The sequence below is a fragment of the Suricata suricatta genome, chromosome 13, assembly GCF_006229205.1.
Source record: "Suricata suricatta isolate VVHF042 chromosome 13, meerkat_22Aug2017_6uvM2_HiC, whole genome shotgun sequence".
NCBI classification, from domain to species: Eukaryota; Metazoa; Chordata; class Mammalia; order Carnivora; family Herpestidae; genus Suricata; species Suricata suricatta.
Window position 1 is genome coordinate 1,233,281 of NC_043712.1, and position 13,518 is coordinate 1,246,798.

At 63.2% G+C, this 13,518-nt stretch overlaps 1 long non-coding RNA gene across 1 annotated transcript; it reads left to right on the plus strand.

The window, feature by feature from the left end:
* Positions 1-6: 6 nt before the first annotated feature.
* Positions 7-473, plus strand: LOC115276791. Its single transcript, XR_003902089.1, has 2 exons — positions 7-143; positions 228-473. It is a non-coding gene; the product is annotated as an uncharacterized LOC115276791 (long non-coding RNA).
* Positions 474-13,518: the final 13,045 nt, after the last annotated feature.

Below are 13,518 nucleotides of genomic sequence, written 5' to 3' on the forward strand. Positions count from 1 at the left end.
GAGCGGTCGCCTCGCTCCAGCCGCCGGGCCACCGGGGGCGCGCTGTCCCCGCCGCGCCGGAAGTGCGTCACGGTGCGCGCGGAGCACACCGGGAGATGTGGTTCCTCCCCCGTGGCTCTGCCGAGCCCGCCGCCGCGCAGGAAGTACGTCACAGGGAGCTCCCGAGGCATGCCGGGAGGTGTAGTTCTCTTGCTTCCTTCGTCCCACAATTGCCTTGCACTTTGCAGGTCGGGCTGTGGCCACGTGGGACGTTTGAGTTTAGTGATCCGTTCTGAGATGGACTCTGAGTGAAAACTACACAGCAGGTCTCCGAGAATCTGCAGGGAAAAGAAATGAAAACTACTCCATGTTGTCTTTATATTGATTACATCTTGAAATAATAGTCTAGGTGTTTCAGGTTATGAAAGGTATGTTGAAATTGATTTCTCCTGTTTCTCTGTACTTCTTAAAGAGGTGCCTGCCCACAATTTTAATTGCACATGTGGCAGCTATTGTGTTTCTTTGGACTGCACTGCTCTGGGTCAACGTGTAGTCCTCGGCCCGGTATGGCACAGGGCTCCCCAGCCTCCCACCAACCTCCCGCATCAGACACCCCTGAGCTGCCTCCACTCGGGGGCAGAGCCGCGGGCGGACACTTGGGGAAACTGCCCCCCGCACTCTGCACCTTTTCTGTGACAACGACAGAAGTGGGTACTGCAGTTTGGGCCAGACCTAGACCAGGTATGATCTGGTGCATTCCGAGAACCTTTACCAAGCAGAGATGAACGCCACACAGCCCCCCCACACACACTCCAAGGCTGGCAGCCTAAATTCGGCGGTGGTCCTGGCATCTGTCCCTTTCAGACGTTTACTGTCCCCGTGCTGCTTTGTACCCATGTCCTTATTCACCCCCACAATCCACCTTTGACTGTGCCCAAATTTCGTTTGTCCTGTTAGTGTTTAGTGATTGCTTCCATGAAGTCTGGACAGGAATTAAAGAGCGGGGTCTCTATTGGGCTGGGAGGCAGTGTCGGCGAGGGGAGGGGAGGGGAGGAGGCTGGAGGCACCCAGCGGGGGCAGGCCACAGAAAGGGTGTCACAGCACGTGGCCTTCATTGGAGGCCAAGGGGCCTGCAGCAGCGATGGTCACCAGCCTTGGGGGCGGGGGGGGGGAGTAGGGAGGAGGCCAGGACCCCCCTGGAGAAAGCTACAGCATCCTTCCAGAGGGCGATGGAAAGGACCTGCGCCAAGACCGAGGAGATGGTGGCACTTGGAAACGCGTCTGACGGAGGGCAGGTATTGGGGAGAGCAAAATCAGCGGTTCCATGAGTGCCTCCAGTGTGCGTGACAAGGGGCACCGCGGTGCCAGCACTGGAGGGGGCAGGGGAGGGCGGGGTGGAAGCGTATTGAGCTCCACTCTGCACAAGGTGTCCTGGACATCAGGGGACGTCCAAGGGGCCTGGGGTCAGAAGGCAGCGGAGTGCGCAAGGCTGAGCCAGGGGACAGGCCCTGCTGGGGACAATGATGGGCAGCCACTGGCTGCCCCACAGGAGCCAGAACAACAGTGGTGCTCACCCTGCCCCCCTGTACAGACCGGAGCCCGCCAGGGAAACAGAAGAATGATGCTGGAAGGTTCTAAGAGTGAGCAACCGGAGATCCAAAAGGGGGGATTTCAGAAATGGAGAACCTGAAGGCCTGACCTGGAGGGAGTCACGGTGGGGCCCACCCCTGCAAGACCGCTCGGCCAGGGCTGCAGGGGCTCCGCGGGACGGCCCCGCCCGGCTCCTGCTGGCGCCCCAGGCCCCGGGCATTCCAGGGTCGCCCTTCATGTGTGCAGGACAAGGGCCCAGGGGTCCTTCCTGTCATGTGTCGACAGTAAACTGACTCTAAAATGGTTCACTGTACCCTTAGCAGCCGAATCAGCCAAGCCTGGCCATGTGTCCAGCACCCTCCATCCAGAGTCTCCCGCTCACCTACCAGCTCCTTGCCTCAGCGCGCCCCCCTTCCTCCAGGAAGACCACCCCGACTGTGTCTGCCCGGGGCCACCCCTCAGCACTTTGGGCATACCCGCCTTCCAATGCTGACCCCATCACGCGGGTATGACCCTCTGCAGAACGGGTGTCCTGAGTGGCCTGTTTCCGAGGAGACAGACCTAAAGAAGCAGTGAGTAATTCTTCTCCTGGGAGTTGGGGAGAAGAGCACTAGACGCCCCAGAGGACCTGGGACAGGGGGCTCCCCCTCCCGGGCTCTGCCTCCCCACCAGCCCCTGGGAGCAGGGCACTGTCCTAGGATTCCCTGCAGGGACAGGCCACACTGTCCCCAGGGACCCCAGCGGGTTCCTCCCTCTCTGAGCCTCTGTTTCATCTTCTACCGAAGGGTTAGGACACATGTGGATACAGAGAAGGAGCACCTGCCATGCAGCTTTGGGGGTCAGTCAGCCCCCCAACCACACCTTGCATGCTGACAGCTCCCACTCCTCCCTTGTGAAGACCCAGCATCGCACGCAGCCCCAGACCTCCCCGGCGGCCAGCTCTGCTTCTCCCCACGCCTAAGCCCTGTGTCCCCCCTCCCAACCGGCCAGTCCCAACCGTCTGCTTGCGCACCTGCCTGGGGACCGGCATGCATTTTCTTCGTTCCTACTGTGCGCTGGGAGCCACTTCGGGTGCTGGAAGTGGGGCTGGAAGAAGGTGCCCGTCCGCTCCGGGAGGTGCTGTCAGTCTGAACGTCGCAGGCCCAGGGCCCAAGGCGGAGCCGGCAGGAGCCAAGCTGAGGGTTTCCCTGAATGCGCAGAGCAGCCTTGGCTCCGGCCCCCGACACCACGAGGGCCCGAGAAGGGTGCAGCCGCCCTCGTGGTGCCGAGGGGACAGCCTCCCTTCCCATGGGCCCCCATCCCCCGCTGACGCCTGCTGAGGCACAGCTCTGGGGCCCCAGGCAGGCAGTGGCTAGGCCATAAGGGCTGGAGAGGGTCTCCTGGCAAAGGGGGCTTCAAGTCTGGCTGGGAGGGACATCCACTCTGCGGGGATCCCAGGCCTCCCAACCGCGGGTGCCCGCGCTGCCTCCAGGCGGCCACTAGAGGGCAGGGGCGAGCTGTGGTCCTCGTCCTGCAGGCCTCTGGGTGAGCCGCCCGGAGAGGCCAGCCCTGGTCCTGGTCCTCTCCGCGCCCCTGTTGGGGGCCTGCTTGGGTGGTGCCCAACTCTTAGGGCAGGGCGCCTCGGCCAGCACCCCCTTCGAGGGTAGTGGGAACGGGCCCTAAAGGTGACTAAGAGCTCTCCAGGCAGCAAGAGGGAGGAGGTGATTGGGGGAAAACTGAGGCACCCAACAAGAAGAAACAGCCCCGTCACCCCTGTGGGTGCACCCCTGTGGGTGCCTTGGGGAGCCCAGTTTGAAAAGCACAGCTCTGGCCCCCAACACCCTTCAGTGGGAGACCCCAGGACCAGGGGGAGGAGGGCGGCATCCTGTTCCATCAAAAGCCAGCACACAGCCCTGCTGCCAGTGCCTGGGGGGCTCCTGGCTCTCAGGATGTAGCCCCACGCTGGCCCTGGCCCCTCTCGGCTGCCCCCCAGTGCCTCCCGCAAGGTCACCGAGTGCGGGAGGGTCCAGGGACCGCTGTACCAAAGCCCCACAAGGCAGGGAGCTTCAAGCAACAGGCATCTACGGCCACCCAGCCCTGGGGGCCGCGGGCGTGGGCAGGGCTGGTCCCCTCAGGCCATGGGCGGAGTGTGTCTGTCACAGGTTGGCTGCTGGGGACCCCAGAAATCCCCGGTGCCGCTCGCTGTCCCGTCTTCCCTGGGCCTGCTTCGTGTCCCAAATCTTCCCCCCTCAGTGCCTCTGTCTCTCTAAGTCTTAGAGGGCACGTACCTGTCACAGGATGCAGGGCCCACCCTAAGTCCAGGATGACATCATCTCCAAGTCCTTAACGCGTCGCATCTGCAAAGACCCCATTGCCACCTAAAGCCACTCTGAAGTGCTGGGGGAGCATGAGTTTGGAGGGGACCCTATTCAGCCCCCAACCGAGAGGTCATGGGCACCCATGGTTTGGGGGGCATATGCCAAGCCGGCTGCACCCTGCCCGTGGGGAGCCGGGACCTCAGGAGCCTGGCAGATAAGAGTGGTCCCAAGGTTAATTAGTTATTACATTAAAAATCCAACCATTAAGGGACCCCGCAAACAGGAAAAGTATTAATCACTCATTTCCTCAGAGTGACAAGTGCATTTCCCTAAGTCCCGCTGCTGCTGACTTAACCGAATGGTAATCTCCGGCTGTTGCCGTCCCCGTGAAGTCACAGCTCATGAATATTCCGGTGTCACAATTTGCTTTTTCAAAGGACAGACTTATTATTTCATTTCTAAGCTTGCTGTCATGAATAGTAATTTTCCAGGCCCTGGAATAATGAAATGGCAGTGACTTTCCGGTCACTGAAACAGTCGGGGGAGCCAGTCCCTGCCCCATCGGGCTCCGGCTCGGGGCGGTAGGCCTTCCCGCCACCCCTTGTGCAGGCGCACAGCCGGCCCGTGGGAACATTGCTGAGCAAGCAGTGAATGAACGCCCTGCCCTGGGCGCTTCGCAGTCTGTATGCTCCGGGGTTTCTGCAGCCGCTGTCTGCTTGGGGCCACAACGGGGTCTCCAACTGCCAGCCGCCCAGGGGGTGGCCCCTGCAGAGCCAGGCAGATAGCAGTTCAAACCCTGACACCCTGATCTTAGGCAAGTCACTCTGGGCCTCAACTGCTCATCTGTGAAATGGGTTTGGAGCCGGGATTTGAGCCAGGCTTGCCCAGTGCTGGAGCCGGTGTTCTTACCCCCTCGCTAATGCCTCGGGTCTGGAGAGACCCAGCACCGGGACCCGTCGGCCTGGAGTTTGGATCCTCTGTTTCCACGTAGCAGAGGTGGTGGCTCCCAGAGTGGACGGAGGAGTGGTAACCCGCAGCGGCTTCCCCGGGAGCATCTTCCCGGTGTGATTTCTACCACTCGATGCAATCAGTCTGCTCCGAAAGCCCAATAAACCGTAGCAATTCACTAAATATGTGTTTAAGTGGAAAATCATGTGTCACGGCTCCCTTCCATAATTGTTCGTATGGGAAGAGACTCCTCTTCAGAGATGGGCTGATGGTAGGTGGGAAGGGCCCTCCTCACCGCCCCCCAGCCTCAGTGCCGTCTCCAGCACTGGCCCGTCTCCAAAGAGAGCCCAAAGACCCCCACCAAGGCCGTCCCGCAGATTGGGGGCCCCGTGAGTTGGCCATCAAGGAGGCCCAGGCCCCGCCTTCCAGACCTGTCCCCACCACTGCCTGGCCTTGCTCACCCTTTGCACCTCCAAAGCCCCTGCCTCCGCCAGGCATGAGCCCCGGGGCCCTCCGTGCGCCCCCAGACTCAGCCCCCGGGGTCTTCCCTGTGTTTCCTCCTGCCTGTCCCTCCTCAATGGCAGGTCTCACGGCTTCCGGGACCCCAGCCCCAGGACAGGCTCATGGGGGAGCGGCAGTCGGCCACCGTCCTACTTGTTCCGATGAATGAAGAGTGGATGAAGAAAGCGGTGATTGGAGGGGTGGGCGACGTAGGTTTTCCCAGAAATAATACGTCCTTAGTGTGGCCCCTAAAAGAACCCCTCTTGGGGAATTACACCAGGCCTCGTTTTTCCAGAACAGTGCCAGAGAGGATGTGTAAAAGCTGGGGTCCTGGCCTCCGGGGGCCCACGTGTCCCCTGCTGACAGCCGAGATGCTGCCATGGGGGGCCTCAGCGATAGACTAAAGGGGAAATCTTACGGTCCTGGATGCTTCTCTCCCCTCCCAGAGGGACCCGCAGCTGCGGGCGGTGTGCTCTGGCCGGCGGACCGCGCTGTGCACGCAGGAGGCGTCACTGACCCCCGGGGCCAACCACAGGTGGGGCCCAGAGGAGCTTCACCACAACCGGACGTCTTAACTGTCCCTGGGGTCTTGTCACAGGGAATCTGAGGGGCCAGGGACTCCAGAGGCTTGGTTTCCGGAAGGCTGTGCACTCGTGGCTGAAACGGTGTTTGTGGAACCTGCGGTGATTTTGACAGGGACACCACGGACCCCATGGGGGAAGGGCTCAGGAGGCAGAGCTGGCTCACGCACAAGTGCTGTTTACAGTCCTGGGGGGGGCACTAGATGCCAACTGCACACCGCTGCCCCCGACAAGAGCCACAGACAAGCCTCCCAGGGGCTGGGGCCACGCCCCTGCTGGCCAGAATGCTGGTGTCGCAGCTCTCAGCCTGGTTCCAGGAAGCCCCGCGGCTCAGGGGGAATCAAGAGGCCCCTAGACAGACAGGAGCCCCTCCCGAGGCCCCTTCAGCCCCTTCACAGCTGGGGTGCACAGCCTCAGGCCGGCCCGGCCCCCTCTTGCTGGGGAAACCCTGCACAGCTTGGCATGCGAAGTCCTTGGGAAACGTCACCAAACACCCGCCTGCTTTCGCCACAGCGAGGAGCGGACGGAGGACATCAGAAAGACCCCAGCACCTCCTGCGCCCAGACGCCTGGTCCAGACAGTCCTCCGCGCCCCCCACCCCCCCACCCCCGCCAAAAAGCAGCGCTGTGTCTCTCTCCGAGGGCTGAATCTCTGCCCTGGCCCCTGGCCACCCCGCTGGTGGCATTGCCCCTTCCATCCTGCCCATGGACCCCTGTCCCGCCCTCGCACCCTGACACACACACTGTCTGCCATCCTCACATTCTCATTTTTTATTTTTAAAATTGTGGTTTTATACACACACATACACACCATTTGAACAAGTTTTAAGTTTTTTAATGTTTATTTATTTTTGAGGGAGGGAGGGGCAGAGAGAGGGAGACACAGAATCCGCAGCAGCTCCAGGAGTCAGCACAGAGCCCGACGTGGGGCTCGAACTCACAAACTGTTAGATCATGACCTGAGCCCGAGTCAGACGCCCAACTGAGCCACCAGGCGCCCCCTTTTAATCCTTTTTAAGGGCACAGTTCAGGGACGTCAGATGTATTCACCCTGTTGTGTAGCCACCCCCCCCCCCAGCCTTCGCCAGAATCTGTCCATCTTCCCAGACTGGACTCTGTCCTGTGGCACGGGCCCCGCCTCCCCCAGCCCCTCCCCCACCCCCTGCACCTGTGGCTCCTCCAGGGCCTCTGGGGAGTGTCCACCCCCACAGAGCGTGACCCCCTGTGACGGGCTGATGTCACTCTGCGCAGGGTCCTCCAGGGTCCTGCACGCGGGAGCAGGTGCCGGGGTTTCCTTCTGTCTGGAGGCCGAGTGCTGTTCCATGTGTGGACGCCCCCCCCCGCCCGCCCGCTCGCCCCCCGTCACTGACGCTGACACGCCCCGCTCTCTGGCTCCGCTGGCAACGCCGCCCCTGGCTGTGCACGAGTCATTTCAAAACGGCCTGTATTCTCTTGGGGACGCGCCCGGAGCGGAGGCGCCGGGTCACGTGGTAGATGGACGTTCAGCCCTTTGAGTGACCTCCACCCCGTCTTCCAGGTGTCGGCGCCACGTCTGCATCGGCACCGGCCGCAGGCAGGGCGCCCGGCCTCCACGTCCGTGCCGACGCGGCCCTCTCCCGCCCCGACGGCCCATCCCTGCCTCCCTTCGTCGCGCTCTATCTTTTTTCTGCTTGGTTTCCTCTTGTATTTTTGCAGCGGGAAGGCTTCCGGGGGCCGGGAATGATGGCGGAGAACCCGGTCCCGGAGCCCAGTCCTCACCTGGACGCGCACCAGCTGCGCAGCCTTCGCCTGCTGTCAGAGATGAGGGACGGCCCGTAAGGGGCCAGCAAAGTGCGAGCAGGAAGACACGGCAGCCTTTTCCCGTCAGCACCACCGAGGCTGGGCTGGGTGTCAGGGGGGGCTTGCACACCCAGGAAGGCTCACGCCGGTGACCCAGCCGCGGGGAGGCCGCGGAGGGGGGCTGGCAGGGGGCGCCCCACCACGGCCACCCCCCCTGGGGACGGCACCTCTGGGGGCGCGGGTCCAGTGGCGCAAGACGGGGGCGGCGGTGGCCGTGGCCCCAGAAGCGCCTCCTTCCCTCGGTCCGAGGCCGCAGCGATGATCTAACCGCTTCCCAGTTCTGAGATAATGGCCTCTGAGTGGGCAGAGAGAGCGAAGTCTGGGCGCCCCCCAGGCAGGAAGCATCCGGCACCGATTCTGGGAACACGAGCCGTTTAAGCGGCTGCCTTGTTGAATATTTCATGATTTACATTAATGGCTTTCTGGTGTTTTTCATAACAAAACTGTCCACATTTTGATGGGTTAAAATGTGGTTACTCAGGCCACTCTCCCCCCGCACCCGCGCTCAGTGCTGGCCGCTGTCCCTCCCAGGCTGTGCGGGGTGGGGGGCCCTGGAGGTTTATCTCTCACTCTGGGTGAGACCCTCCCTGAGTCCGTGCCCCGCTCACCGGGCCCTGGTTTGAGCCCCTTGGGGCCCTCAGGTCCGCGTCTGTGTCCCCTCGACGTCCCCGTCAATGCGGGGCTGTGTGTTCCCCCCAGAATTTGATTTGAGAGGGTGGGGAGGGGCAGAGAGAGGGAGAGAATCTCTCGGTGCAGAGCCTGATGCGGGGCTCGATCCCACAACCCTGGGATCCCGGCCTGAGCTGAAATCAGGAGTCGGGTGCTCAGCAGACCGAACCCTGCAGGCACTGGCCCTCCGAATTCTTTTAAGCATGTTTTTCAATAGCGGGGAAGAACCCACCCCATAAACTGCAGCCTCCTAGCACATTGCTGCTGTTGGGGACCCAGTTCAAAGGCGTCAGGGGCATGCACACTGCTGTGCAGGCGCCCCCTCGTCTCTCGGACTCCCCGTCTTCCTGAACTGAACCCCAGTGCCCGTTAAACACGGTCCTCACACACACCCTCGCCCCGGGTCTGTGGCCCCCACTCCCCCAGGGCCTCCTACGAGGAGGTGGGCGACTTGCAGACGCAGGCAGAGGGGGCGGTCCCGGGCTGTGCACCCCCCAGGCAGGGGTGCCCCATGGCTGACCTGAGGGTAAGGCCAGGGGCGGCAGGGTGGGGGTGGAGGGCACCAGCAGGGCAAAGCTGGGCAGCCGGCCCCACCCCACTCAGGGGCTGGGGGAGTCCCACAGTGACCTCGGGCCCCCATTATTGGCAGGCTCAGCCCACATGACACACGGTGCCTGGAATAGTTCAGAATTCCTAGTATAATGTCCCCAAAACCAGAACCGCCGAGAGCCCCCCAAAAGGTGCCAGCAAATCCGCTGCCAGCACGATCTGAACAAAACAAAATTAATTTCTTCCGAAGAGCAAGGAGTGTGTGGTCTCTTCTAGGGAGGCCTCACCACGGGGGCTTGCTGGGTCCTCCCCAGAGAGGGCCCCGGGTCACCCCCCTCAGACGCCCCGCCTGGCTCTGTAGGCATCGCCTCCAGACTGGGAGAAATGAGGCCGCACACATTCCAGCCCGCGGACACGCCCCGAGGGCCGGGGAGAACCCACACCCTGCAGTCCGGGCTGGAGGAGGGGTGGGGGTGGCAGCTGCCCCCGGGCATTCCCAGCAGGGCCTCTGCGAAGCCGGGGCTTGTGGGTGAGGTGACTTGGGGTTCATTCCAGACCCCCTTGCAGACCCTAGGACTCTGTGGGCTGAACTGCGGTGTCCCCACCCTTGGGGCCTGGGGGTCAGCCCAGCCCAGGGCCCCCGACCCTGGGGCAGGGAGGTGGAGGCTGGCGCCTTCAGAAGCCACTCCTGTGGGTTTGAGGGTGCTCCCAGGGACTCACAGGTCCCTCCTCCTCCCACCGCCTTGTTTGCAGCGGCCAGGAGTATGAATGCCAGGGACGCCCAGTCTCAAAGCGTCAGGGACCAGCAGGCTCAGCACATGGGCCTCTCATCAGCCGGCGGGGGCCTGGCGCACAGCCCAGGTGGCCACGGTCGGTCCGACCTGGCGGCTGCGTGGGGCCCCTGAGGGACACAGTGTCAGCCCACCTTCCTCTCCCTGTGCTGAGGGCCAGCCAGCGGGCCTGGTCCACGCAAGCCCCCCTCAGCCACAAGGCACCTGAGTTGCACTTGCTTTCATGGGTAAGGATGGCGAGTGCCACCCTGGCCACACGGCCACTGGGTGGGGCAGGCAGGCCACGCACCCAGGCCCCTTGGCTCTCCCGGCACCCAGGGCATGAGCCAGCCAGGCTGGCAGGATGGTGAGGCATGGCTTGGAGATTCAGGAGGGCACAGGGGGGCCGGAGGGCAGCTGAACTCAGCCCCACATTTGCTGCGGTGGGGACCCGCCTGTCTGTGCCCTGCCCTGTCACTCATGTGGTCACCCCACCCACCAAGGGAACACGTCCCACTGAGATGGAGAAACAGACAGCGGGCACAGCCGCGTGCGCTGAGCTGCTCCCTCCCACCCTACCCCAAACCCCATTCCTCCAATAAGACCGAAACTTTTGGGCCATGGAGGGGCCCCCCCAGATGGCCAAGGGGCTCAGTGGGGAGACCCAGTCACCCTCCCTACCCCTCCCCCCTCCCCTCAGCCTCGGCCCTGCCCCCACCCCTCCCCCAGGCTGGCCAGGCTGGACGCTGCAGCGGCACATGTGTGGCATTCAGATCAGGTCCCCGCCGCCGAGGAGGCAGTGGGAACACTGCGTCCCCTCGGTGCCCGGCCAGGCGCCCTCCCTCCTCCACGCAGGCTCTTGGGCAGAGGCAGCAAGCGTTCCCGGACACCACCCACCCCAGACAGAGACTGCGAAGCAGGCGGCCCCCCCCCCCCCCCCGGTGGTGGACAGGGTGTCGGGACCCCCGCGGCGCTTACCCCTGGCCGCTGCTGACCCCTCCTCCACACTGGGCTGGGCTGTGTGGTTTCAGGTCACCCCTCCTCCTTCCCCCCCATGTCCGCCCCGCCCCAGGCTCAGGGCGGCCTCTGCCCCCTCCCCCCCTCCAAGATGCTCTTGGAGACACCTGCAGCTTTGAGGGTCTAGTGCTGACCTCAGTGTGCGGCCACCCTCAGGGGGGTGCTCACTAGTGTCCCTGGTTCCTCCCGACACAGGGTCCCACGGGGAGCTGGAGGCACGCGACCTCCCTGGCCAGTCACGCGGGCTCTGCAGCCTGGGACCTGGGGAACCTTCCGTCTGCCCCTCCCCAGCGTCCGCCTCCCTCCTGCACTGCCCCCCCAGGCCTGGTCCTTCCCTGGCCTGGCTCACGCTGGACACACGGCCTTCTCCAGAGCCCCTCCTCCATGAAGCCTTCCCAGTCTGCCCCTCCAGCACCACCTGGTCCAGGTGGACCTGGGTGGCCTTCCAGGGACTGAGAGACAGGACTCCCTAACCGAGACTCACCCACTGTCACTGACCAGGACCCCCGGCAGCCCTGCTGGGACAGAGGCGCAATAGGGGACGTGCGGGGCTTGTCTGAGGCCTCACCTCTGCTGGCACAGTCCGGACCTGACTTGGACCTCCCACAGTCCCTGGACATGGAGTCGGCGTGGGATTCGGGGCCTGGCGGTTAGGGCCCGGGGGTGAGGGGCCACGGAGTCTTGGCGTTTGCAGTCGGGTTGGTGTGTGCGGGCTGGACTGCAAGGAAGGGCTCGCGGCAGAGGGAAGGCTGTGGCCGCGTCCCAGCTGCACGGGGTGACCAACGGGGGTCCTCAGCGGCCTCGGCCAAAGCACACGCACTGTTCCCACCGCTGACCATCGACTGGCTGCCTTGCCACATCCCCTCAGCCGTCTGACCCCCTCTCCAGTCTGGGAGACCCTTGGAGTCCCCGGGGCCCCAGGCCCAGCCACCTGCCACTCACAGACACACCTCTGAGCTGGGAACAGGCCCAGACTGGCACCCCATCCAAGGGCAGACACTCTCCAGGACCACCTGGAAGGGTCCCCACTGCTGCGCGGTCATCAGCGTAAGCGGCCTGAGGCAGCACCAGCTGACCCCCCCCATGGGGGCACTCATGTCAGTGAGGGGCGGGAAGCAAGATGTGGGGGAGCAGCTGGGGGCTGGGGGCCTCCTTTCTCTTTTGCTAGGGGAGAATACCACCTCCTACAGCCTCCCAGGGAGCGGGTTCACTGCCCCCTGTCACCCATGTGTCCCCCACCACGGCGAGAGGGCGGGCAGGCCCACCCCAGGCCATCCAGGAAGAGGCCCCGACCGGCACTGGCACCCTGGCTTCCCCGCCCCCCAGGCAGGCGCAGACGGCTGGGTGCTGCCCCGCCCATGCCTCTCCGGGAGCCCCCTGCGCTGCCGCGCGGCCCCTCGGGCCCCCGTGAGTGATAGCACAGCGGTAATTCCTAATTAAATAAAAGAGAAAACTGGGGCTGCAGAGTGATTACCCAAATCGCTGGATCTTGAGAAACAAATATGCCGTCGGTGCCGACTGCGCGGCGGACACATGGCCGTAAAGCCAGTGACAGAGGGAGCCGGGCGGTGAGGACGGAAACCCTGCTCGGCGGGACCGGGCGGGTGAAGGGGCCGCGCGGTGGAGAGCCCGCAGAGGCGCGGAGGCAGCGGGCCTGATTTATCCCGCCGACGCTCCGTAGTACTTGAGATTAATACAAATATTTAATAAGGAATCAAGACCGTTTATCTGTAATGCAAAAGAGTCGCATCGCCTATATTTTTATTACTGAAAAATTGGAAGCGGGAAGGAATAATGATGGGAGCCACTGTACAAGTGACCAAAGTGCCCATGCTGGTTATGCGCGCAGCTCCAGCATCTCCCTCTGCCCACAAGCGTAATCTGTTCGCGAAGCTCCCGCGGCGGGTTCCAGAGCCCGCTCTGCGTCTTGGGGTTTACTACCACCCTGTTCTCCACGGCACAGGGAAGCGTTCAATAAGAAATACATTTGGCTGTCACTGCATTTAAAACCAAATCAAGGATCATTTGTTACCCAAAATGAACCAGCCCCCTCCCTGCCCGTAAGCAGCTCGCCGTTTGCGAGCCATGTAGGAAAGCACATGTAGGAAGCTCAGCACACAATGGCTTGCACTATAATATGACCTTTATGCGGCTGCAGAGCCCAGCTGCCGGAGGGCTGTAAACAGCACATGGCTTTTTTAATTTAGAGTTATAGGTACGAGACTCCGCAGACCCCCCTCGGATCCATCTGAGTCTCGGCGGCCCCTCGCACGGCTCGGGGGCTGCGGCCCAGGCTCCCTCCCACGCCCGCCTCCCGCCCTAGGAGGAGGGAGGGGCTGAGGCAGGACTGAGGGCGGGGTCCTGACCCTAAGTCCCTCTGGAGGGGCGGCCGGAGGAGGAGGCAGAGCTGATCCCAGCCGCGTGCCGCTTTCTCACCGGGGAGAGCCTCTGCGGGCTGTGGCGCCCAGCAGTGGCCGGGAGCAGAGCGGGCAGAGGGCCCAGGAGCCAGGATCCCAGGCCGGCCCCGGGATGGGTGGTCCACCTCCGGAAGGTGGGGCCCCAGAGGTGACTTCTACAAGAGTTTTCAAATGCTTGACAGCCTTGAGCACTGACAGGGGTCAAGTGGTGGGAGACGCAGGACCCATCAATCACCCTGACCGTCTCCAACCAGACAATCCAGTTGAGAGCCATGTGGGCAGCCCATTCTCCCAGGCCCAGAGAGCTTGTCCCCTGCCTCAGGCCAGGAGCCCGGGCGGTTCTGCTCATGCCCTGTCCGTCC